This window comes from Pongo abelii, chromosome 4 (genome assembly GCF_028885655.2).
Source record: "Pongo abelii isolate AG06213 chromosome 4, NHGRI_mPonAbe1-v2.0_pri, whole genome shotgun sequence".
NCBI lineage: Eukaryota > Metazoa > Chordata > Mammalia > Primates > Hominidae > Pongo > Pongo abelii.
This window is the reverse complement of record NC_071989.2, coordinates 167,046,602-167,073,549: the sequence shown is the minus strand read 5'-3', so window position 1 is coordinate 167,073,549 and position 26,948 is coordinate 167,046,602. Positions and strand designations below refer to the sequence as shown.

The window sequence follows — 26,948 nt, the reverse complement described above, 5'->3', positions numbered from 1 at the left end:
TTAGTGGGTGCAGCGCACCAGCATGGCACATGTATACATATGTAACTTACCTGCACATTGCGCACATGTACCATAAAACCTAAAGTATAATAATAATAATAATAATAATAATAAAAGAGTTCGAGATCAAAAAAAAAATAAAGCAACAAGGAAATTGAAAAACTCACCACAAACTCTATTTTTAATGAAACTAAAAGAAATCTATATCTACAGACTCTAAAAAGTAGCTGCAAAAAATAGTTGAGATCAGAAGCCCCATGGAAGGAAGTGAAGAGGCAACACACGGGGAATGTTGATAAGGCCCATCAGTGGAAATTCAAAGAAAGTGCCAACAAAAATATGGTATCCTATTGTAAGGGTCTCACTCAAAGAGCAAAGGTGTTTGCAACAGTGCATGTAAGAATTTGGGCAAGCAGAGCTGGATCAGTTTGGGAGAAGAGAGAGCTGTGCAGATAGTCATAGAAATAGGCCATCTCTGCAGGAAACAGCCTGTCTTTATGGCAGAAGAAGGCTACACTGATCATCTGCCATACCCCAACAGTGTGCCTCCTGCAAATATCTGTCCAAAGAAAATTCAAATAATGTAATGATGAGTAATTTTTTTAAAAAAGCAAAAATACTATGGGAAAGAATATGGAGAAGAGCAACAAAACTCAACACTCACTAGGAAAGTGTTACCATGGAGTAGACAGAAAATATGACCAGACATCATATTATGAATTTTAAACCATGAGGAATATAATTATGCCTCTGAAGGAATACTAGAAAGCAGAGATGCAGAGTCTCAGGAATTGAATGGTAAGACTGGAAATTAAAAGTGAACTGGCAGAGCTCAGTAAGGAAGATAAAGTAAATAAGAAAAATGAAAACCATTCAATATTGAATGAGCAAATGGGAGAAACGACACTGTAAGTCTTTCAGTTAAGAGAAATAGTAGGTAGCAGTAAGAAAGACAAACAAAAAGGAAAATAAGTTTAAAAAGATTAATAATTAAGGATAGGTATGGAAGAAAAGATAAGATATAGCAATTGCATAATTGGAGTTCATGGAAAAGAAAATAAAACAATGATTCAGAACACATACTGAAAAATATAATTAGAAAACATGTAGTCTCTGGTTAGTGGTGCTTTCTATTTCTATCATTCCTTCTGCATTTATCAATAGACTGCCATTGTAAGAAAGATCTGTCTCTTTTCTCCATTTACTTATTTATTCCATTTTGTTGATTTATTTATTCAATCATATATTTATGGAAGTATGGACTCACAAATAATTTATTTTATTCTACAGGTTGTAATGCAACCTGTCAGTACTAAGTTTTTGTTCAAATTGTTTCAGCACTGGATATTGGAAAGATCTTCAAGGTGTTTCCAATGTCCTTTCAAACATGTCCTCATCCTTTCTTAAATACTTCCCTACTTTTGAAACCACATATTTTCCAGGCTCATCTTATATTTTTCCTATCACATCCCTAGAATCCACTATCGTATTTCTTAAAGGAGCTCTGGTTCCTGCTGCTGGAGGATGATATATAGAAGCCATAAACTGAGTGCCAGATGTGCTCAGTGCTACTGGAGTATCTAGCCCCTCTCATTAGACATAGCCAGAAAAGATATGTATGTATGCTAACTTATGCATACACACATCTATATTTATTTCTGTATCTGTCTGTATATATTAACAACTATAGGTTCATTTTGATATTTCTAATTCTAATCTAACAAATACAAGGCTTTTTCCCTTTCCCTTTTCCTTCCTCCTTTCTTTATTATAACTTGTTCCCTGAAAGTGAAAAATGTGCTTTCATTATCTATATTTATTAGTCCAATTCTAGTATAAACACAAAGTAGATTCAGAATTGCTTGTCATATCTCCATAAGAACCAAATTTAGAAGCTAGAGTACAAAATTTGTGTAAAATTAGTTATGTCTTTAGCCTTCTAGTATGCAATCAAAAGTTATGAATATTATGAATTTTCATATGAAATTCAAACTATTTCCAAAGTTAATTTTTTTCTCCATCCCTTTTAGTGTGATTAAGCTATTCATTTGTAATACAGTTAGAGTTCATTTGTATTTTTATATTCTAGTTTGGATCCCACCTCCATCCTGATGGATTTTAACTATTTTTTTAATATGTGAAAAATTATCATGGTTCTAAGAGTTAAAGCTATATAAAAATGTATACTTGAAGAAGTATTGCTCCCCACTTACCCTTATGCCCCATTTTCATGCCCTCATTCTTTTCAACTTGTTACCATCTATCCACGTTGGTAAGCAGTCTAATTAGTTTCTGGTTTATACTTTCTGTATTTATTTTGCCCAAATGAGCAGATACATGTATATTTTTAATATTTCTTTCTCCCTTGAAGAGTATAAATACTCTTTTGACCTTTGAAAAGATAATTATTTTAAAAATAAAATAAAAGATAAACTCCCTAACCTAATGAAGAAAAAAGAGGACACAAATATTAAAAATAAAATTTATAAAAGGGAAATAACTTCAAAGTGAGAAATAATTTTGCATAAATCAATGTCAATAAATTTGAAAGCACTGATGAAGTGGATAACATTCCTTAACAACATATTTTATCAAAACAGACCTCAGAAAGGATAGAAAAATGTAAGCAGTATGATTTCCAAAGAAGACATAGAGGAAGTTGTTTGGCTATAACCACTACCTCCATCCCACCTCAAACCACATGTCCAGATGATTTCCCAAACCACATGTCCAGATGATTTCATGGGGGAATTCTTTCAAATCTTAAAAAGCAAATAATTTCAATTCTACCTAAAATGAAACTAAAGCCTAACAAAAATTGAGCATGTGCACCTACACATAAGCACATATGCCCACACAAACAAGAAAATGATAGACCAGTCTCACTCATGAATATTGATGCCAGCATTTTAAATAAACATTGACATACATAATCTAACATCATATTTAAAAAATGCAGTTGACCAAGTGGGGTTTATTCTAAGAATACAAGAGATTTTCAATATTATGATATCTATTAATCATACCATAATATTACCTATCACACTAATAAAGATATAAGCATTAAAACATTATAACTATCCCCAAAAGTGCTAAAAAGGCATTTGACAGAATTCAATCATTCTTCACAAAAACATTTAATAAAATAGGAATAAACTATATTTTATCTTGAGCCAATGGTCATTGGAAAAATACTAGACTCATTTTGCTCAACAAGAGTTCTATTGGCATTAGACTCATGGGTCACTCATCCACTAAATTCCAGGAGAAAATTTCCCCAATTATTATAGAAACAAAATATACCTCATGCATTCCCAAATGCCCCTCAACACCATGGATTTAAAGTAAAAATCAAGACAAACATGCACTATCATCACACTATTTTTAACATATTATTAGAAATGCTGGGCAACATAATTAGAAAAGAGAAAGAAAATAAATGTATGAAAATTAGAACTAAGGTAAACCTATCACTTTTTGCAGATTACATTTATGTACCTGGAAAACCTAAGAGAATTAACTAAAATGGCTACAAAAAAGTAAAAATAAAATAGTTGAGTAAAGTAACAGGACTCAGTAACAGAAATCAATAGCCTATATGTATAAACATATGAATGAATACAATGACCAATTAAAAGACATCATGGAAAAAAGAACTTATTCACATAAGCACAACACAGATAAAATACTTTGATGAAATTAATTATAAATATTGGACACAAAACAAGAAAACTTTAAAACAGAACTGAATGGTACAAAATAATGCTAGAATAAATTAAAACTGTATTTATAATATTAGTGAATAGAAATACTCAACAACATAAAGATTACTATTCTTCTTAAATTCATTTATAAATGTAATATGATCCCAATAAAAATACAACTTTTTTTGTGGGGATAGTTACAAATAGATATTCTCACTCTAATCATCCTATGAAAAAAAATAAAGAGAAATAATAGCTGGGAGAACTTTGTGTGGGTGGGGGGATCTCTTTAAAGAATAATGAGAGCAGTGTATCCTTATTACATTAAAATATAAACACTTTATATTTAAAAAAAGAATAGTACAGCCACTAGAATAAACAGAAAGACCAATAAATTAGTATAAAAACTCCATAGAAGGTGCCCAAATACATATGAGAATTAGTGAATAATAAAGAAAGCAATTCAAATAAGTTGGAGAAAAGCTAGATTATTCTATAAATGGAGTTTAAATAACTCTGAGCATAGAAATCTTGAAAAAAATAAAGCTGGAACCATAGTTTACACCATACAGCAAGGGAAGTTCCAAATGGACTTTAAATTAATTTAAAAAAAAAAACAGTAATTCATTTAAGTACTAGAAAAAACATGGAAAATTCATTAATAAATCTAGATGAAAGAAGGGCTTTCTAACTACTATTCAAATCCAGAAGTCATAAATGTAAAATTTGCTAGATACACTTTTAAAAAATTCCTTCTGTGTGGGAAAAAACCAAACTTTTACAAATATCAAATTGGGAATAAACATTGAAATTCAAACCACAGTCATAGGCTTATTGCCTTAACATATAAAGAGCTCCTAGAAATGGATATGATAAAGGCTGATAGCTCAGTATAGAAATGTAAAAGTGATATAAACAGTTTACATAAAAGGAAATAAACATGGCTCTCAAGAACTCAAGAACATAAAAAGATTTTTCAAAAAAGATGTTCAACCTGCAGCCAACAGACAATGGCAGATCCCCTCCTGATGTTTATACTCCTGTGAAGTTCCCACCCCTTGAGTGTGGGTGGAACCTGTGACTTGCTCTAACTAACAGAATATGGCACAGATGATGGGATGTCACTTCCATACACCATTATATTACATGAGACTCCATCTTATTCGTAGACTCTGCAGATACTTTCTCTCTCTTTTTTTTTTTTAACTTTTATTTTAGGTTCAGTGGTACATGCGCAGGTTTGTTATTTAGTAAATTGCATGTCACAGGAGTTTGATGTACACATTATTTTGCCACCCAAGTAATAAGTATAGGACCCTCACCCTCCATCCTCAAGTAGGCCTCACCCTCCATCCTCAAGTAGGCCCCAGTGTCCTCTATTCCCTTCTTTGTGTCCACATGTACTTAATGTTTAGGCTCTCACAGTGAGAACATGTGGTATTTGGCTTTCTAGTCCTGTGTTAGTTCACTTAAGATTAATTCCTGTGTTAGTTCACTTAAGATAATGGCCTCCAGCTGCATCCATGTTGCTACAAAGGACATAATCTTGTTTTTTAATGGCTGTGTAGTATTTCATGGTGTGTATGTGCCACATTTTCTTTGTTCAGTCTACCACTGATGAGCATTTAGGTTGATTCCATGTCTTTGGTATTGTGAATGGTGCTGCAATGAACATGAGAATACTTGTGTCTTTGTGCTAAAACAGTTTACATTCTTTTGGGTATATACCCAATAAAGGGATTGCTGCATTGAATGGTAATTCTCCTCCGAATTCTTTGGGAAATTGTCAAACTGCTTTCCACAAGGGCTGAACTAATTTACATTCCCACCAGCAGTGTATAAGCATTCCCTTTTCTCCACAACTGCACCAGCATCTGTTATCTTTTTGACATTTTAATAATAGCACTAGTGTGAGATGGTGTCTCACCGTAGTTTTGGTTTGCATTTCTCTAATGATTAGTGATGTTGAGCATTTTTTTAATATGTTTGTTGGCTGCATGTATGTCTTCTTTTGAAAGGTGTCTGTTCATGTCCTTTGCCCACTTTTTAATGGAGTTGTTTGTTTCTTGCTTGATTTAAGTTTCCTATAGATTCTGGATATTAGACCTCTGTCAGATGTGTAGTTTCCAAATATTTTCTCTCATTATGTAGGTTTCTGCAGATAGTTTTTACACTGCAGAATAAATAAGACAGCCTGTTGGAAGGCCCACGTAGTATGGAACTGAGGGCAGCCTCAAAAGTGGCCACCAGCTGATAGCCAAGAGCCAAAAGGAAGCTAGAGCCTCAATCCTACAACTGCAAAAAATATATTTCTGCCAACAACCTGAGTGATGTTGGAAATGGACTCTTCTCCAGGTGAGTCTCTAGGTAACAATTCAGTCCTCACTGACACATTGATTGCAGCCTTACAGAGAATCCAGTTAAGCTATGCCTGGAATCTGGAGCCACAGAAACTGAGAGATAATAAATGTCTGTTGTTTTAAATCTCTAAGTTTGTGGTAATTTTGATGCAGCAACATAAAATGGAATACAAGCCTAACATCATGAGATAGCTACAAATTAAAAGTAAAATGAGATAGTATCCATTACCATAACACAATCACAAAAATCCAAACATTTGTTAATATACAATTTTGCTGAGCCTTTGAGAAAACATACCCTCTCATATATTGTTAGTAAGAGGGCCAACTAGTACAATTCCATGTGAAGGGTAGTTTTGCAATGTCCATAAAAATTATAACTACTTTTTGTCCAAGTGATTGCAGTTCTTGGAATTTATCCTACCAGTACACTGGCTCACAAATACAGTGCCCTACATTTGGGGATTACTTATAATAGCAAAAAATGGCATTTACTGGGGATTTTTATAGCAAAAAATGGAATCATTCTAATTGTGTATGATAAGAGACTGATTAAATAGATTATGGTACACTCATATAATAGAACACTATTCAGCTATAAAAAAATAAGATTAAATAAATAAATAAACAAGGAGGAGACATCTGGTCTCCAGAACAGGAAAAAAGCTGAACAAACTGCAAATAAACAACTTTTCTGAGATACATCAGAGATCTGAGGTCACAGGGCAAATTGTCAAACTGTCTCCCAAAACTGGAGAGATAGGAGAATACAGAGAATCAGACTTAGGATAGCAGCTTTAGCTGGAACCTGGTAGGAACATTCAAAAGGTAATTGACTAATTGCTGGAGCCTGAGCTTGGACTAGCTTGAGATATTAAAAATCTCTGGTGCTCAGCCTTAGGTGGACCCCACACTTTCATGAGTTTTACCTCCAAGAGCCCCAACAGGTTACCAGAGTGAAGATGGGGTAGGGGATATAACCCTGATCTGTCAGTTTAGGGAAAGGAAAAGTAACCATTTAGAAATACACCCAGAGCATTGTATTCTGAGTAGTGAAGCTCTATCCTCAATGGAAACTATTTTACGGAAGCTCAACTAACTTCAGAGGTGAGAAACACCTTGTAGCCTCTGCTAGCCTTCCTGACTCACCTAACCAGAAAAAAAAAAAAAAAAAAAAGCCAAGATGATGCATTTTTGAACGTTACAGAAGAAGGGCATAGGTCCACTAAAAGACTAAGACCTAATCACAGGTATATAGAATGCTTCCCCACATCCCAAACCTTACCATCACATCAGCAGGGCTCATGTGTAATAATGAGGGAGTATAGCTGAAAGAACTGCAAAGCTCTGACTCTATTTAAGAAGGAGTATCTCAGCAAATGCACAGATACACAGGGAGACAAAAACAAGGACACTACAGGAAATTTTAGCCATTGCAAGCAGTAAACCCAGCCTTTTAGCCAGATCAACATAAAATCTCACACTAAAGCGTTGTTTATCTCAGTTCCTTTTACCTAATATACTATGTCTAATTTTCAAAAAAAAAAATTAAAGGCATGCTAAAAGGCAAAAAATACAGCTTGAAGAAACAAACCCAGTATCAGAACCAGACTCAGATACAGCAGAGACTTGGGAAATATCAGACTGGGAACTTAAAATAACTGATTGGTAAGCTAAGGACTCTCACAGAAAAAGTAGATGACATGCAAGAAGAGATGGGTAATGAAAGCAAAAAGATGGAAACTTAGCCGGGTGCAGTGGCTCACTCTTGTAATCCCAGCAACTTGGGAGGCTGAGATGGGTGGATCACTTGAGGTCAGGAGTTCGAGACCAGCCTGGCCAACATGGTGAAACCCTACTTCTACTAAAAATACAAAAATCAGCTGGGCATTGTGGCCCACGTCTGTAATCCCAGCTGCTCGGAGGCTGAGGCACGAGAACCACTTGAACCCGGGAGGTGGAGGTTGCTGTGAGCTGAGATTGCACCACTGCACTCCAGCCTGGGAGAGTGAGATTCCATCTCAAAAAAAAAAAAGATGGAAACTTTAAGAGGGAATTTTTTTAAGATAATAATCAAAACCACTGTAACAGAAATGAATAATGCCTTTGATGGGCTTATGTGTAGACTGGATATAGTTGAGGAAACAATCAGTAAACTTGAAGATATGCCAATAGAAACTTCTCAAACTGAAAAACTAAGAGAAAAAAATTTTAAAAGAAGCAGAATATCCAAGAGCTGTGTAACAGTTACAAAAGATTACATATCTGTAATGAGAATACCAGAAGGAAAATAACAAGAAACGATCAGAAGAAATAATAGGTAATAAAAAAGCAATAATAAGTAATAGTGAAGTAATAATGGAGGAGAATTTTCCAAAAATAATGACACACATCATATAGATATTATACTCAAATTGTAGAAAGTCAACATAAAGAGAAAATCTTGAAAGATACATACACACACACATACACACAGAATATGTGCCCATGGTTTAGTGTCCATATAAAAGTGAAATTAAATTAATGATCTATGTATATTGCAAACTCTAGGGAAAACAATGAAAGAATTTTTAAAACAAGTATAAAGGATATATTAAGATAGGAGAGAAAATGAAATTTAAAATGTTCAATTAAAGCCAGTGAAGACAGAAGAAAAAGTGGAAGACCAAAAAGAAATAAATACCAAGGGTAATGACTACAAAATAGTTACAAATGGGACCAATATCAATACAACTATATCAGTATTTTAAATGTTAATGGTCTAAATATACCAATTAAAAGACAGAGACTGTCAAAATGTATTTTAAAAAAAACAAGACTCAATTATATGTTGTCTACAAGAAACTTACTTTAAACATAAAGACACAGAAAGATGAAAAGTAAAGGAATGGAGAAAGACATACCATGCAAACACTAATCAAAATAAAGCAGGAGTTGCTATATTAATTTCAGATGAAACAGACTTCAGAGAAAAGGAAATTATCAGAGATAAAGAGGGACATTACATAATGGTAAAAGGGTCAATTCTCTAAAAAGACACAGTAATTCTTAACATGTATGTGCCTAACAACAAAACATCAAAAAAAATGTGCAGCAAAAAGTGATAGAACTGCAAGGAAAAATAGATGAGTCCACTATTGTAGTTGGAAACTTCAAAACTCCTCTCAGTAATTGACAGATCCAGCAGGGAGAAAATCTGTAAGGGTATAGTCAAACTGAACAGCACCATCAATCAACTGGATCTAATTGACATTTATAGAATACTTTATCCAAGAACAGCAGAATACACATTCTTCTCAAGCTCACATGGAACATTCACCAAAATAGGCTACATTATGGGCCATAAAATACATATCAAATCATTTAAAAGAATAGAAATTATGCAAAATATGTTCTCAGACCACAGTGGAATTAAACTAGAAATTAATAACAAAGATAGTTGGAAAATTCCAAAATATTTAGATATTAAACACTCTTCGAAATAACCCATGAGTCAAAGTATCAAGAGAAATTTTTAAATATTCAAAATTAAATTAAAATACAACTTATCAAAACTTTTGGGATGAAGAGAGGACCCAAGATGGCTGACTAGGTGCAGCCAGGAAGAGCTTCTCCCACTGAAAGACCACACCATCAAGAAGAATGGCACACTCTGAGCAGATCTTCAGAAGGAAGGCATTGAGAATGGACAAAGGGAGGACAAATACTCTGGGCTGAAGAAGGAGGAAGCTGGGAACCCTGCATAAGATTGCCAAGCACCAGGACTCATTCCTGGCCCTGCGCAGCTCCTGGGGAAAGGATGAGTTAAATAGGCATGAGTGGCCCACTTTCACCACGAACCTCCAGAATCCTAACTGCAGGAGACCTCATGATCCCCATGGACATTTGAGCTGGCAGGAAGTGCTGTTTAGAGAGTTGGAAGGAGCAGGACTCCAACCTTGAAGGAGCCCAGAGGGTATGACATGGGAATGGCCGAGTGGAACCCAGCAAGGAATGCTCATCCCCCAAGGCTTGCCACACTCCTGTAGGTGGCTTTGGCCTTTGTTGACTGTCAGAAGTGGACAGGACAGGGATATCTTGCCATGGGATGGGACCAGTATGATCTGAGCAACCCCCCCCCCCACCACCACCCAGGGTTCCTGCCTGGCTGCACCCACTTGCAGCCTCAGATGCCCAACCAGGGCACTTCTTAGTGGCAACCACCATAGCTCTTTCACTGGCACATTCTACTTAACCATCAGAGAGCTTTTTGCAGATGGGTCCCCCACAATGTGCATTCGCATGTAGTCTCTCCACATTGCTTTTGCCAGCATGTGCATGTCTGCAGACCTCATTGTCATCACCTCACCTCCACTAGTGCATATGCACACAGATCCCACCACACCAACACTACAGGTGCACACACACAAGCATGGACCCTGCTGCCATCATCCTAATGAAGTGCTTTCCCTGGCACCACAAGCCCCCCCGCCCCAGCCCCCAGCATTGAAGTGCTGTTGCCACCAGACTGGGAACACCTTGGCCCCTTCAGTGCAGCAGGTACTTAACCTCTAGCAGCCAAACAAACCCATTGGCATGGTCCAAGCCCTTTAGGGTTACAACACACTGCTCAGGAGTACTGAGCTGAGATTTGGCCCTCTAAAACCATTCAGAAACAAAGCCAGTCATCTAAACCCAACTTATACTACAGACAAATCCTCCAGAACATCAAAGAATATAAAGGCAAAAAGCACCACCCAAAGAATAGCAATTTCAAAGATTAAAGGAACATCAGCCCACACAGATGAGAAAGAACCAGCACAGGAACTTTGGCAACTCTAAAAGTCAGAGTGTCTCCTTACCTCCAAATGATTACACCAGCTCCCAAGTAATGGTTTTTAATCAGACTGTGAAATGACAGAAATAGAATTCAGAATCTGGATGGCCATAAAGATCACTGAGATCCAGGATAATGTTGAAAGCCAATTGAAGGAATATAAGAAATCCAGTAAAATAAGTCAAGAGCTGAAAGATGAAATATTCGTCTTAAGAAAAGGACCAAAGGGGTATGATAGAGCTGAAAAATGAACTGCAAGAATTTCATAATACAATCAGAAGTATTAACAGCAGACTAGACCAAGCTGAGGAAAGAATTTCAGAACTCAAAGACTCTGAGATGGGTCCTTCAAATCAATTCATTCAGACAAAAATAAAGAAAAAAGAATTTTTAAAAATGAACAAAACCTCCAAGAAGTACAGAATTATGTAAAGAGAGCAAATCTATGATTCATTGGTGTCCCTAAAAGAGAGAGAGGGGGCAAGAAAATTTGAGAATATTGTCCACAAAAATTTCCCAAACCTCACTAAGAGAGGTCAACATTCAAATTCAGGAAATTCAGAGAATCCCTGCAAGATACTATACAAGACAACCATCCCCCAGACACATAGTCATCAGATTCTCCAAAGTCAACATGAAAGAAAAAATACCCACGAAGAGAACCCCATCAGGCTAACAGTGGAACTTTCAGTAGAAACCCTAAAAGTCAGAAGATATTGGGGGCCTATATTCAGCATCCTTAAAGAAAAGAAATTCCAAAGAAGAATTTTATATCCGGCCACACTAAGCTTCATAAGCAAAGGGGAAATAAAATCATTTTCAGACAAGCAATTGCTAAATGGAATTAATTACCATGAAACCTGCCTTACAAGAGGTCCTTAAGGGAGTGCTCAACATGGAAATGAAAGACTGTTACTGGCCATCACAAAAACAAACTTAAGTACAAAGACCATGGACACTATAAAGCAACTACACAATCAAGTCTACATAACAACCAGCTAATAATACAATGGCAAAATCAAATCTGCACATATCAATATTAACCTTGAACATACTTGGGCTAATCACCCCGCTTAAAAGGTATGGACTGGCAAGTCAGATAAAGAAGCAAGACCCAATTGTATGCTGTCTTCAAGAGGCCCATCTCACATGCAATGACACCCATGAGCTCAAAGTAAAGGGATGAAGAAAGATCTATCAAATAAATGGAAAACAAAGAAGAGCAGGGGTTGCTACTCTTATTTCAGGAAAAAAAAAAAAAAAACAGACTTTAAGCCAACAACTATCAAAAAGAACAAAGAAGGGAATTACATGATAAAAAGTTCAATTCAACAAGAAGACTTAACTATCCTAAATATATATGCACTCAGTACTGGACACCCAAATTCACAAAACAGGTTCTTAGAGACCTAAGAAGAGACTTAAATAACCACACAATAATAGCAGGAGATTTCAACACTTCACTGACACTATCAGACAGATCATCAAGGCAGAAAACTAGAATTTGGGACCTAAACTCAACACTTGACCAAATGGACCTAACAGACATCTATAGAACACTCCACCCAACAAAAGAATATACATTCTTCTCATCTCCCTATGGCATATACTCTAAAATCAGCCACATACTTGCCATAAACAATTTTCAACAAATTCAAGAAAACCTAAATCATACCAACCACACTCTTGGATCACAACACAATAAAAATAGAAATCAATACAAAGAAAATTTCTCACAACCATACAATTACATGGAAATTAAATAACTGACTCCTGAATGACTTTTGGGCAAATGACGAAATTAAGCCAGAAATAAAAAACTTCTCTGAAATTAATGAAAACAAAGATAGAACTTCCAGAATCTGTGGGATACAGATAAAGCAGTGATAAGAGGAAACTTTACACCACTGAACACCCACGTCAAAAAGTTAGAAAGATTTCTAATTAACACCCTAACATCACACCTACAGGAACCAGAAAACCAAGAGCAAACCAACCCCAAAGCTAGCAGAAGAAAAGAAATAACCAAAATCAGAGATGAACTGAACAAAATGGAGTATAAAAAACCATACAAAAGATCAATAAAATAAAAAGGTGGTTCTTTGAAAGAATAAATAAGATTGATAGACTGCTGGCTAGACTAACAAAGAAAAAAAAAGAAAGAAGATTCAAATAAACACAATCGAAAATGACAATGGTGAAATTATGACCAATCCCACAGAAATGCAAAAAAAAAAACAAAAAACAACCCTCAGAGACTATTATGTGTACTACCCACACAAACTTGAAAACCTAGAAAAAAATGGATAAGTTAATTTCTGGAAACATACAACCTTTCAAGATTGAACCAGGAAGAAATTGAAACCCCGAACAGACCAATAACAGGTTCCAAAATAGTAATAAAAAACTTACCAACCAGAAAAAGCCCTAGACCAGACAGATTCACAGCGAATTCTATCAAATGTATAAAGAATTGGTATCATTTCTACTGAAACTATTCCAAACAATCAAAAAGGAGGACCTCCTCCTTACCTCATTCTATAAGGCCAGCATCATTCTGATACCGAAACCTGACAGAGACACAACAAAAAGAAAAAACTTCACACCAATATCCGTGATGAACACAGATGCAAAAATCCTCAACAAAATGCTAGCAAAATGAATCCAGCTACACATCAAAAAACTAATACACCATGATCAGGTAGGATTTATTCCTGGAATGCAAGGTTGATTCAATGTATGCAACATAAACAACATATGCAAATCAATGTGATTTATCATGTAAACACATAAACACTAAAATCAAAAAACACATGATCATCTCAATAAACGCACAAAAAGCTTTTAATAAAATTCAACATCCCTTCATAATAAAAACTCTCAATAAGTTAAGCCAATCAAAGAAACATACCTCAAAATAATAAGAGCCATCTGTGACAAACCCACAGCCAACATCATACTGAATGAGCAAAAGCTGGACACGTTCTTCTTGAGAACCACAACAAGAAAATGATGCCCACTCAAACCACTCCTATTCAACATAGTCCTGAAATCCCTAGACAGAGCAATCAGGCAAGAGAAAGAAATAAAAGGCATCCAAATAGGGAAAGAGGATGTTTAACCGTCTCTCTTTGTAGATGATATGATTCTATAGCTAGAAAACCCCATAGTCTGCCCAAAGGCTCCTAGATCTGATAAACAACTTCAGCAAAGTTTCAGGATACAAAATTAATGAATGAAAATTAGTGGCATTTCTATATACCAATAACATCCAGACTGAGAACCAAATCAAGAATGCAATTCCATTCACAATAGCCACACAAAAAACCAAAATACCTAGTAATACAGCTAACCAGGGAAGTGAAAGATCTCTGCAATGAGAATTACAAAACACTGCTGTAAGAAATTAGAGACAACACACATGAAAAAACATTTCATGCTCATAGTTAGAATCATATTGTTAAAATGAACATACTACCCAAAGCAATTTACAGATTCAGTGGATTCCTGTCAAACTACAAATAACATTTTTCAAACAATTAGAAAAAACTATTCTAAAATTTATATGGAACCAAAAAGGAGCCTAAATAGCCAAAGCAATTCTAAGCAAAAAAGAACAAAGCCAGAGTCACATTCCCTGACTTCAAACTATACTACAAGACTACAGTAATCAAAACAGTACAGCACTGGAACAAAAACAGACACATAGACCAATGGAACAGGTTAGAGAACCCAGAAACAAAAATGAACACCTACAACCATCTGACCTTTGACAAAGTCAACCATAACAAGCAATAGGGAGAGGATTTCCTATTCAATAAAGGGTGCTAGGAAAAGTGGCTAGCCATATGCAGAAGATTGAAACTAGACCCTCTTCTTTCACCATATACAAAAATCAACTCAAGATAGATTAAAGACTTAAGTGTAAAACCTAAAACTATAAGAAACCTAGAAGAAAACCTAAGAAATACCACCCTAGACAAAGATTTCATGATGAAGACTCCAAAAAGCAATTGCAACAAAAACAAAAATTGACAAGTGGGACCTAATTAAAGAACTTTTGCTCAGCAAAAGAAACTATCAGCAGAGTAAACAATCTACACAATGAGAGAAAATATTTGCAAAGCATGTATCCAACAAAGGTCTAATATCCAAAATCTATGTGGAACTTACACAAGTCAACAAGTGGAAAACAACCCCACTAAAAAGTGGGCAAAGGATATGAACAGACACTTCTGAAAAGAAGATATACATGTGGCCAACAAGTATATGAAAACATGTTCAATATCACCAATCATTAGAGAAATCAAAATCTAAACCACAATGAGATACCATCTCACACCAGTCAGAATGGCTATTATTAAAAAGTCAAAAAATAACATGGTGTGGTTGCAGAGGAAAGAGAAAGCTTACACACTGTTAGTGGGAATGTAAATTAGTTCAGCAACTGTGGAAAGCAGGTTAGAGATTTCTCAAAGAACTTAAAACAGAACTACCATTCAACCCAGCAATGTACACTTATGTTTACTGCAGTACCATTCAACCCAGCAATGTACACTTATGTTTACTGCAGTACTATTCACAACAGCAAAGACATGTACTCAACCTAGATGCCCATCAATGGTGGACTGGATAAAGAAAACGTGATACATATACATCATGGAATACTATGCAGTCATAAGAAGAATGAAATTATGTCCTTTGCAGCAATATGGATGCAGCTGGAGGCCATTATCCTAAGCAAATTAATGCAGGAGCAGAAAACCAAATACTGCATGTTCTCCCTTACAAGTGGTAGCTAAACACTGAGTATACATGGACACAAAGAAGGATAGACACCAGAGCCTACTTGAAGGGGGAGTGTGGGAGGAGGGTGAGAATTGAAAAACTGCATTTATGCTCACTACCTGAGTGACAAAATAATTTGTACACCAACCCCCATAACACAAAATTTACCTATGTCACAAACATGCACGTGCATCCCCTTAACCTTAAATAAAAGTTGGAAGGAAAAAAATGTGGGATGCAATGAAAGCAATGCCTAGAGGCAAATTATAGCAATTCCATATATTAGAAAAGAAGAGAGATCTAAAATCAATAATCTAAATTTCTACCTTAGACACTAGAAAAAAAGATCAAATGAAATATAGAGTAAGCAGAAGAAAAAAATACTATTTAGAGCATAAATCAATGAAATTGCAAACAGAAGAACTACAAAACCTAAAAAAAAAAATCAAAAGCTGGTTCTTTGAAAAGGTCAATGACAGTTATAAACTTCTGGTCTGGCAAACCAAGAAAACAAGAGAGAAAACACAAATTACTAATATCAGAAATGAAAGAAAGACCGTTGGTATTGTTTCTGTGGACATTAAAAGGATAATAAAGGAATATTATTAATAACTATATGCCTTAAATTAAATAACTTAGATGACATGGACCAATTTCTTGAAAGACACCATCTATTAAACTTCCACCTCACCCCAAAAGAAATAGACAATGTGAACAGACTTATAACAGAACACAAAGCCCAGATGTTTTCCTGATGAATTCCACCAAATATTTATGGCAGAAGTGACACTAATTATTTACAATCTCCTTCAGAAGGCAGAAGCAGATGTAACACTTCCTAACTTGTTTTATGAAGCCAGAACTAGCCTAATACCAAAATAAAGACATTACAAGAATGGAGATTACAAACTGATGTTATGAATATAGATACAAAAATTCTCAACAAAATATTAGCAAATTGAATCCAATAATGTATGAAATAATTATTCATTATGAACAAAAGGGAGTTCTTCTAGGTATGCATAGCTGGCTTGGCATTAGAAATAAATTAGTTTAATCCATACCCTTTACTCAATAGAGTAAAGAAGTCGTATGACTATATAAATGAATTTTGAAAAAGCATTTGTCAAAACCCAGCCCACATTCATAATAAAAACTCTCAGCAAGCTAAGAAAAGAGGCAAACTACTCCAACTAAATGAAGAGTATCTATAAAAACTCTATAGCTATCATCATACATATTATGACTTTCTAGATACCTTCTCCCTAAGAATGGGAACAAAGCAAGGATATCCCCTCTCATCATTTGTCCTAGTCCGTCACGGCTGCTCTAACAATTAACCATAGACCGGATAAATTACAAACTAAAGAAATTTCATTGCTCAAGGGGTAAACACTGGGTTCTTACCTGGTAGAAGGGGAAGCAAGCTTCCTTGTACCTCTTTTTTAAGGGCATTAATCCCAATCATGAGAGCAGAGCCCTCATGACCGCATTATCTCCCAAAGGCCCCACCTCTTAATACTATTGCTCTGGGGACTGAGTTTCAACACATGAGTTTTTAAGAGACATACACATTCAGATCATAACACCACTTCTATTCAATAACCTACTAGAAGTCTTAGCTAATGCAATAAGACAAGAAAAGTAAGAGATATACAGATTGGGAAGGAAGAAATACAACTGTCTTGTTTTCACAGATGACATGATTGTTTATGTAGAAAATTTAAGAAGAAATCAGCAGAAAACATCCTGGAACTAATAAGTGATCATAGAAAGGTTGCAGGACACAAGGTTAATACTCAAAGTTAATCACTTTTCTATATAACAGCAATGAACAATTGGGATTTAAAATAAAATACACAACACTATTTACATTAACACTTCCCCAAAAGTGAAACAGTTACATATAAATATAACAAAAATATGTGCAAGGTCTATATAAAGAAAACTTTAAAACGCTGATGAAAAAAATCAAAGAAAGTCTAAATAAATGGAGAGATAGTCTATATTTGTGTGTAGGAAGACCCAGTATTTTTAAGTTGTCAGTTCTTCTCAAGTGGATCTAGAGATTCAACACAATCCCAGTAAAATCCTAGCAAGTTATCTTGTAAATGCCAAGAAAGTGACCCTAAAATTTATACAGGAAATACAAAAGACTCAGAATAGCCAACATAACACTGAAGAAGAACAAGTTTGGGAGGGCTAACACTTCACAAATTTAAGATATATTATAAAATGACAATAATCAAAATAATGTGGTATTGATGAAAGAATAGACCTATAGATCAACAGAGATCCCAGAAACAGAACCACACAAATATAGCCAACTGATCTTTGAAGAAGGAGCCAAGGTAATTAAATGACAAAAAAAAAAATTCTTTTCAACAAATGGTGAAAACAACTGGGCATGTACATACAAAAATAAATAAATCTACACACAGACTTTACATTTTATAAAATTAACTCCAAATGGATCATAGACCTAAATGTAAAATTAAAAACTATAAAACTCCTAGAAGATAACACAGGAGAAAATCTAACTGACCTTAGGTTTGGCCTTGAGTTTTCAGATAGAACATAAAAGCAAAATCCATGAAAGAAAAAAAAAAAAAGGATGTTGGATTTTATTAAAATTTAAAACTTCTGTTCTTCAAAAGAAACTTAAAAAGGAAAAGGTAAGTCATATACTGAGAGAAAATATTTGCAAAACGTATCTGATAAAGGAGTTATATCCAAAATATACAAAGAACTCTTGCCAGGCACAGTGGCTCACGCCTGTAATCCCAGCACTTTGGGAGGCCGAGTCAGGAGGATCACCTGAGGTCAGGAGTTCGAGACCAGCCTGGCCAACATGGTGAAATCCCATCTCTACTAAAAATACAAAAATTAGCCAGGCATGGTGGCAGGCGCCTGTAATCCCAGCTACTCAGGAGGCCAAGGCAGGAGAATCGCTTGAACCTGGGAGGCGGAGATTGCAGTGAGCCGAGATCGCACCACTGCACTCCAACATGGGCAACAGAGCAAAACTCTGTCTCAAAAAAACAAAAAAGAACTCTTAAAACTCAACAATACAAAATAACAAACAAACAAATTTAGTGAGCCAAAGATCTGAATAAATGTCTCACCAAAGGATCTATACAGAGGCAAATAAGTATGCGAAAACATACTCCACATCATATGTCATCAGGGAACTGCAAATTACAACAATGAGATACCACTACACACCTATTAGAATGGCTAACCTTCCAAAGACAGACCACACAAAATGCTGACAAAGATGTGGAACAACAGGAACTCACAGTCATTGCTGGCGAGAATGAAAATTGGTGCAGTCACTTTGGAAGACAATTTGGCAATTTCTTCCAAAGCAAAACTTAGTCTTATATGATCTAACAATTACACTGGTTAGTATTTATGGAAATGAGTAAAAAGCATATGTCCACATAAAAACCTGCAAATGAATGTGCATAGTAGCTTTATTCATAATTGCCAAAACTTAGAAGCAACTAAGATATCCTTCAATAGGTAAACAGAAATTGGTATATCCATACAATGGAATATTACTCAGTAATACCAAAAAAAAAATACTAAGCCACAAAAAGTCACGCAGCAGCCTAATATGCATGTTATTAATTGAAAGATGCCAGTGTGAAAAGGCTATATGTTGTATGATTCCAACTATGTGGCTATATATTGTATGATTCCAACTATGTGGCTATATAGTGTATGATTCCAACTAGATGATATTTTGGAAAAGGCAAAAGCATAGAGACAGTAAAAAGATCAGTAGTTGTCAGAGACTTGGAGTGAGGGAGGAAGGGACGAATAGGTGGAACACACAGGAGATTCTTAGGGTAATGAAACTCTTCTGTTTGGTACTGCACAAGAATGGATACATGACATTATCCATTTGTCTAAACTCATAAAAGTGTACAGCACACCAGTGATCCCTAATGTAAATTATGACTTTTACTACTGATAATGTATCAATACTGATTTGTCAATTGCAATACATATTTATACTCAATTTTTCCATAAACCAAAAAACTTCCCTAAAAATTGTCTATTAATTTTTTTAAATAATGAGAAATCTATATATTTATATGGAAAGATCTGATACATGGATAAGAGAAAACGGCAAGGGTAGAACAGTGTAAAAATGTGTTGCTTTTTACATAAACATAGGGGAAAATAAATGTTCATTCATATTCACTTGTTTATCCATAAAAAGCATTGGAAGAAAACCTATGGAACTAATAACAGTGGTTACCTGTGGGGCTGACTGTTGAACTGACTGGAGGAGAGAGAGTTATGAAAGAGAGAATATGTGAATCTATGTCATGTGATTGTAGCATTATTTATTTTCTAAATTATATTTGTTTAAAAAACAAGCCCCTCAGAAGGTTTGTCTGAGCTCTGGGGAAAGCTGCACTTGAATGTTCTAGAACTAATATTTTTATTTAACACTGTGAATAACTCTCCGGAATCTACCCTATAGAAATTCTTTCATGTGTGCACAGTGTGTTCAAAGAAACTACAAAGATATTCACTGCAGCATTATTTGTAATAGACAAAATTTTGGAAACATCTTAATATGTATCAACAGTAGAAGTGGTTAAGAGAATAGTACTATAGACACACTAGGCACTGTGATGCATCAGTTAAAAAGAATAAAGTAACTTCGTATGAATTGTTGAAAACACCCATGATTTATTGTAAAGAAAAAAAATTAAGTTGCAGAAAAACATGGACAGAAAACTTTTTAACTATAATATGATTTTGTTTGTAAATGTAATAAAGACCTTGAAGGATATACAACAAACTGAAAACAGTGCCTACCTCGGGGGAAGTTATAAGGGTAGGAGGGGAGAGTCCTGCTTTTTACTCTACTTCCTATTGTTTGACTTTTTTTCTTTGCAACTACGATGCATTGCTTTTTATGCATGAATACACACATAAACCTTTTTTAAAACCCAATGGAGTGTTCGTGTCCAGAAGCAGCAGCCATCTCAGGGACTGTTTGTCATTACCTCTATTCATTTCTTTCGGACCAGGAAGGGCTAAAGGAACCTCAGTGTTCTCTGTAGCATTGTTAACCGGGGCACTGAATCTAACTTGCCATACCCTGTAATTGGATCCTTCCAGTAAAGCTGCCTCAATAAAATGTCCCAAGTGCAGCAGCCAAGTGTTTAGGAGGCACATAGGACCCTGGTGGCAGCCTTGGAGGTAGGGGTGGGAGCCTGCGCCTGGGGCCTGGGTCTAAAATGCTGTAGGAGGCATGCATTAAAGTCCCAGCAAGCTTAACTAGCAACAGAGGGGCATGTCTGCATTTTTCATGCAGGCTTAGAGAGACTTGTTTGCAAGGCTCAGGATCCCTGGTGAGCGGTTTTCTGTAGCTTCAGTTACAGCACAATTTCAAAAGTATTAATGCAATGAGACTTTTGTATAACTACATTAGGAAAAGCAAAAAAAATAACTCTGGTTTCTCCAGCAGGCATTCACAACTGCTAATAATGAACATATCTCAAGAAGGAAGTGATTGTCGATAATTATCCCCTAAATCCCACCTCATGCAATACCAAAAATGATAGGCAGAGAAGGGCAGATGACTTCCTCTTTGCTTGGTCTGTAAGCACGATGTAAGTTCCATTCATATGGTCTTTCCTTTTATTGTTTCATCTCCCAGGGGCCCTGAATTCTCTTGTGATCTAAAGAATAAGCTCTCCATCCAGCCATTTTTTGTTTTAAGGTTTCAAAACCCAAGAGCTGAATCCAGATGTGGCCTTTTAAGTCAAGCCAGCTTGGAGTTATAGGCTGTTGGTGCCTAATGCTTGTCTGTCTCAGTTCCCCTCCTTCACACAGGTGGAGTAAAGGCCTTCAGATATGAAATTACATGGAGGTGTCAGTCACAGAGTAGGGACCTGAATTTTGGCCTCTGGAAATTCCATTCCAGATTTCTGAAGCCATGTGTTTATTCATTCTTATCCTCACTCATTTCTTCATTCAACAAATTCTTATTGAGCGCCTACTATGTACAGAGAAGGAAAGCATTAGAGTTTAAAGTGCTAATTTTGGAAACAAATTGCCTAGGTTTTCATCCTAGCTCCAATGCTTATTACCTGTGTAATCTTTATCGAGTCACATAACTTCTCTATATCAGGTTTCCCATATTTAAATGGAAATAATGGTGGAACCTATCTCATAACGTTCTTAGGAAGACTAGAGGAGTTAATATATGGAAGGGACTTAGTATATGGTATAATGATTGCTACTGTTGTCTTATTTTTATCATTATGTACCAAACGTTATGCAGTGGATTCGGAATACAATGATGAACAAAACAGACAGGGGCTTACTTTCATAATGTGCATTGACTAGTGGGGAAGAGCTGGGACTTAATCTAATCAGGATGGTCAGACAAGGCTGACCTGAGAAAATGATGCAGTTCTGAAATCTAAAGGAGTTAACTAGGCTAAATGGGAAAGGAAAGTTTTTTGAGGGAAGGAAAAAGAATGTGCAAAGGTCCTGAAACAGCTGGAGCATAGTTTTTTTTATAAAACTGCAATACTGTGTGTGTGGCTGGAGCATAGATATCAAAGAGAGGGCAAGATGAGGTTAAGTCCTGTTAAGTGTCACATCTCCCAGGCCCTTGCAGACCACTTTAATGAGTCATCATTATCCTAGAAATAATAAGAAGAATTGGGGGGCTTTAAGCAGGGAAACACCATGATTAGATTTCATTTTAGAAAGATCTCTCTGGCTGCTAAATAAAGAATCAATTGGAAGAATGTCCTTTCTCAAATATCCAGTGTCTCTCTTTGTTGACAATCATGGTAAATAAAGGGAGGGCATGCATCAAGGGGAAGAAGTCAGTGACTGTCTTCACAGAGAGAGGTGCAGAGAGGCTGGGTGGTGGGAGAGGGCCAGATGGGAGGTAAATTTTGCCTGCTTGCCAACTTAGAGTATTGCACAGCCAGTGTTTCTTCTTTAAATGGTCACCATATTGAATAGCGACAGGAGTAATTTTTTTTTTAAAGCAAAGGAATCTCATTCTGGACATCTACAGCAAAAAGGGAATTTGTTAGAAGATGTGGAGGCATCCTAGGATCAAAGGGAAGGCTGCAAAACCAGGCTTAAAATGAACAGAGTCCAAGCAACTCCAAATCACTGGTAGAGGAGCCAATGAAGAAGAAATCTCCACCTGTCTGCTCCTCTTCTTCCCTGCCCATTTTTTCTGGAATGGTTGCTAAGCAGCTAAAACCCAACAGGTGTCCACTAGAATATTCATTCTTGGAAGCATCGTCCTCTCCTCACACCTAATCATCTCCACCACAACCTCTCCCAACTGTTCCCAACACATCCCCTCAGATATGACAGTTTTCGCCACTCTTCCAGATTCCCTGCCATCAGATCCGTCTTTGTAAATGATAACATGTAGGGGTGCCTCCACATTCCACCCTTCAGCCATGGGCTCCCACTTTGTTTCCAAATTTCTATTTTGCTTTCTGCTTCCTGATGGTAAACACGCATCTGTATTTTGAATTTTTTTAAAGACAGTGACAGTAACCTGATTGCTGGCTACGTTCAGGGATATGTGGTAGGGTCAGAGAAAGAGCATTAGGTTTGCACATAGAAAATGAATTCTGGCTTCTGCTCACTAATTATGTGACCCTAAATAAGTCACTTACTCTCTCTGAGCCTCAGTGTCCTCATCAATAAAATGGGCATGACAACAACAGTTACTTCACAGATTACAGGACAATCAAAAGAAATTGTGAATGTGAAAACACTTTAAACCAGTCGTTCTCAATACTGGCTGTGCTTCAGAATCTCTTGTTGTTTTGTTTCCTAAAAGACAGATGACTTTCCCAGACCTACTGAGTCAAAATATCCAAGGGTAAGCCGCAGACAGCTATATTTCTAAAAAGTTTCTAAAGTGATTCAAATGTGCAGGCAGAGTTAAAAAAACATTCTGGGTATAACCTTTTGGATGCACGCTGCTGTCCAGCAACACTGACCCCACTGTGGTCTGGCTACTATGTTCTATCCCTTCTCCCTGCTGTTATTCCTAGGCATCTCCAAACCATCCTCTGCTTAGACTTCCTGGGAAGCCTTCAGTGATTGTAAATCAGACACATCAATGCTCCACTTGAATACCTTCAAGTGCCTCACAGTGTTCTTAGGATGAGGAACAGATGATGACTTGAGGCCCTGCAGGATTTGGCTGTGCCGACCTCTGACCTCAACCCCTCTCACTCCCTCTTCTCCTTGTGTTCTGGCCCACAGTTCTTTCTCGTTCTCCAACACACCAGTTTCCCTTTCCCTGGGGTCCTTTGCACTTGGTGACCCTCCTGTCCAGAATGTTCCACTCCAGACCTCTGAATGTCTGGATTTTTCTTAACATTGAGCCAGAGGGAGACCTCCCAGACCATCCAACCTCAATTACTCCCTCCTCACCTGTCACCGTCCATCCATCACAGCACCTGATTTATTTTCTTTAAGTCACTTACCCTTCTCTGAGATCATTCATTTATTCATTTTCTTATTTCTATCCATTTTTTCCTGGCTAGAATGTAAGTTCTGCAAGAGAGGGATATTTCAAGTATAGGTGATTGATTTATCTGTAATGCTAAAATTGCCTGGCACATAGTAGGTGCTTAGTAAACTAATCAGAGCATGAATAAATAAATGCACATTTTGTTATCTAGGGCAAAGGAGACTCATATCTTGCCATCCCCCGATGGTTTAGCCAAGCTATAAAATGACCAGAATTTCTACTTTGATTCACCTTCCAGTTGCTGAATTGCAATTCCCAAAATTCACAGCCAAGCACTATCAGGTGACCATAGACTCCAAAAGGTATCATAAATTGCTTCATATGTTTTCTTCTGGGGCTTAGGCAATGAACTTGATATTTACTGTTTGGCAAAGTCTTTCTGTTTTACTTTGTTGGTAGGTGTAAGTTGATTTTTGCAGCCAAAAACACCTCTTTCTGGCTGGCTTCCCTGTTTTTCCTCCTTTTACTAGCATACCCTGGAGTAGTATAACCAAGCTGAGGTGAGTTATGTGCAGGGAAATGGGCCTTAATGAATAGAAAATCCATGGAATTCATTTGATGTTAGCACATTAACACTCTCTTTGCCAAGTCTTCCAAATTTCAACTTTTCTGCACAAAAAAATAAAAATATTGGAGGAAGGTATATCTCTTTTAAGACCATGATCTTGGAATTACATAAGCAATTCTATACCCTTTTTTGTAGTGAAACGTGCTCAAAAGCAGTGAACTGTCATCAACAAACCCCAGACGCAAATGTCAACAAGCCCCATTGGCATAATATATTGGCAGGGGCTTGGGCCATGACGTCAGGTATACTAGGTGCTGTGGCTTATTGTCTGTGGATCTGGGGCAAGGAACTTAGCCTTCCTAAGTCTCAGGTTCCTCATCTGTAAATTCAGGGCAATAATAGCACCTGTGTCAAATCATTAACCATTGTTAGGATGAAATAAAATAGATGTCAGGTGCCTAGCATATTACTAGAACGGAGTAACCATTCTATGCATGTTAGCTGAAAACTAAATAAATTAACTAAATAAGTGTCATTCCCCTGCCCCTCCTTTTTAGATTTCATTTCCCTGCTGTGCTCTTCTATGCTATGCTCTCCTTCAAGAACGCTGAATGATGGGATCGATTTGGAGAGAAAAATGGTCCCAGTTACAATTGTGGTCCAGCCTGGAGCCTAGTCTCCTAAAAAACAACTATCATTTTCATATCAGAAATTCCCTGATATACTGTAGAACATAGTCTCTCACCCACCAAATAGAGATAATAATATACCCTGCAGGCTGAATATGGAGTCGAATTATTCTCACGAGTGTTTCCTGCAAGATCTTTTGCCAGGTCCTGGACATATTACATTAAAAAAGACATGGGCCCGCCCCCACGGATCACACAGACTCACTTCAAATCTCAATTCTGTCTCTGCCTGGCAAAAATGTGAGCCAGTCACTGGGCTTGCTGAGCCTCAGCTTTGTCCTTTAGAAAGGGATATCTGGCCTCCCACACCCTCTGTGCTGAATGGGACTTCAATAAGATAAAGCATTGCTAGTGGTCAGAATCCAACTCTGGATAACTTAAGCAGAAAGGTATTTTTAGAAGTTTATCAGGTTACTCAAACTACCAACCCAAAGGCTGGAAAACACACAGTATCCAAGGGCCCCACAGCTACTTGCAAAAGGAACGCCTGCAGAGAACATAGTCACTGCTAGATACCAAGGCCCTCACCACAGAAAGTTGCAGCCACCACCATGAATAATTAATTCCCTCCAAATTTACATCCTGGCTCACAACCCAAAGGCCCAGAGAGGAACATCCAGTTGTCTGAGCCTAGATCATGAGTCCACTCTCCAGCTGCCAGGGGTTGGGGAGAGGGAAATCGAGACACTGTCAGTTTCCAAAGTGGGAGGCAAGTACTGCCTTCCTCCATCCCCCAGGTTGGAGGGGTATGTGGGTGCTGAGCAGTCCCCCAATGCCAAATACCCACTGAAGGATATGAAAGTACTTTGCACACCATGGATAGCTGTGTCTTTCTGAATCATGCTGACTAGGCAGAGTTCAACCGCCTATGAGTAGGGCTAATGAGAACCACAGACCGAAGGAGCACATTCATTGTGCTTTAAAAGAAAGAAGAATGAATTATCCATACTCAAAAGAGATTTACTGTAAGAGCCCACGGGCATTTCCTAGAAAAATTCCAATAGTTTCATGCTGTTAGGACAAGGCATTTGTGTACTTCTACAGGGGAAATGGCTTAGTGCTTTATTCACTAATATCAACCTGTCATCTCATTACTATTGATCAGCACTGGCTGGCCACTGGCATGTTGGGAGGGAGCTGATTCCTCAAAGATCAGCCCTGACCTGAAAATCCTCCTGCCCAGTGCCAGGTACTTTCTGAGAGCTCCAGAAAATTATCCAGCCAATGGTGTCTTCCCCTATAGCCTCCTCTGCCTCAGAGGGTGGGAAAAAAAAAAAAAAAAGAGTGACTCCACATATGAATTGAGAGAGAGAGGTATTTTAAACACTGCTGGGCACTGTCTTAACAGCTGCCTTCACTCGGTAAATATATTTGTTACACAGTGCCAGGAAATTGTGAAGGAGAGCGCAGAAGAGGGAGAAACAATAGCTATCTTTGGAGCCTGAAGTCTTGCTTGGAGTCACTCACCACCACGGCACCATGCCAAAAGCACGCTTTTCCCCACCGTCTCAATCCTCCAATGTACC

The 26,948-nt window shown here is 36.9% G+C and overlaps 1 long non-coding RNA gene across 1 annotated transcript in view; it reads left to right on the top strand.

The window, feature by feature from the left end:
* LOC134761498 (uncharacterized) overlaps positions 1-26,686 on the top strand; it is a 92,984-nt gene extending 66,298 nt beyond the window's left edge. Inside the window, exons 5-7 of the long non-coding RNA XR_010140179.1 lie at positions 5,856-6,059; positions 21,163-21,307; positions 23,741-26,686. This is a non-coding gene — a long non-coding RNA (uncharacterized LOC134761498). The remainder of the gene's footprint in view (positions 1-5,855; positions 6,060-21,162; positions 21,308-23,740) is intronic.
* Positions 26,687-26,948: the final 262 nt, after the last annotated feature.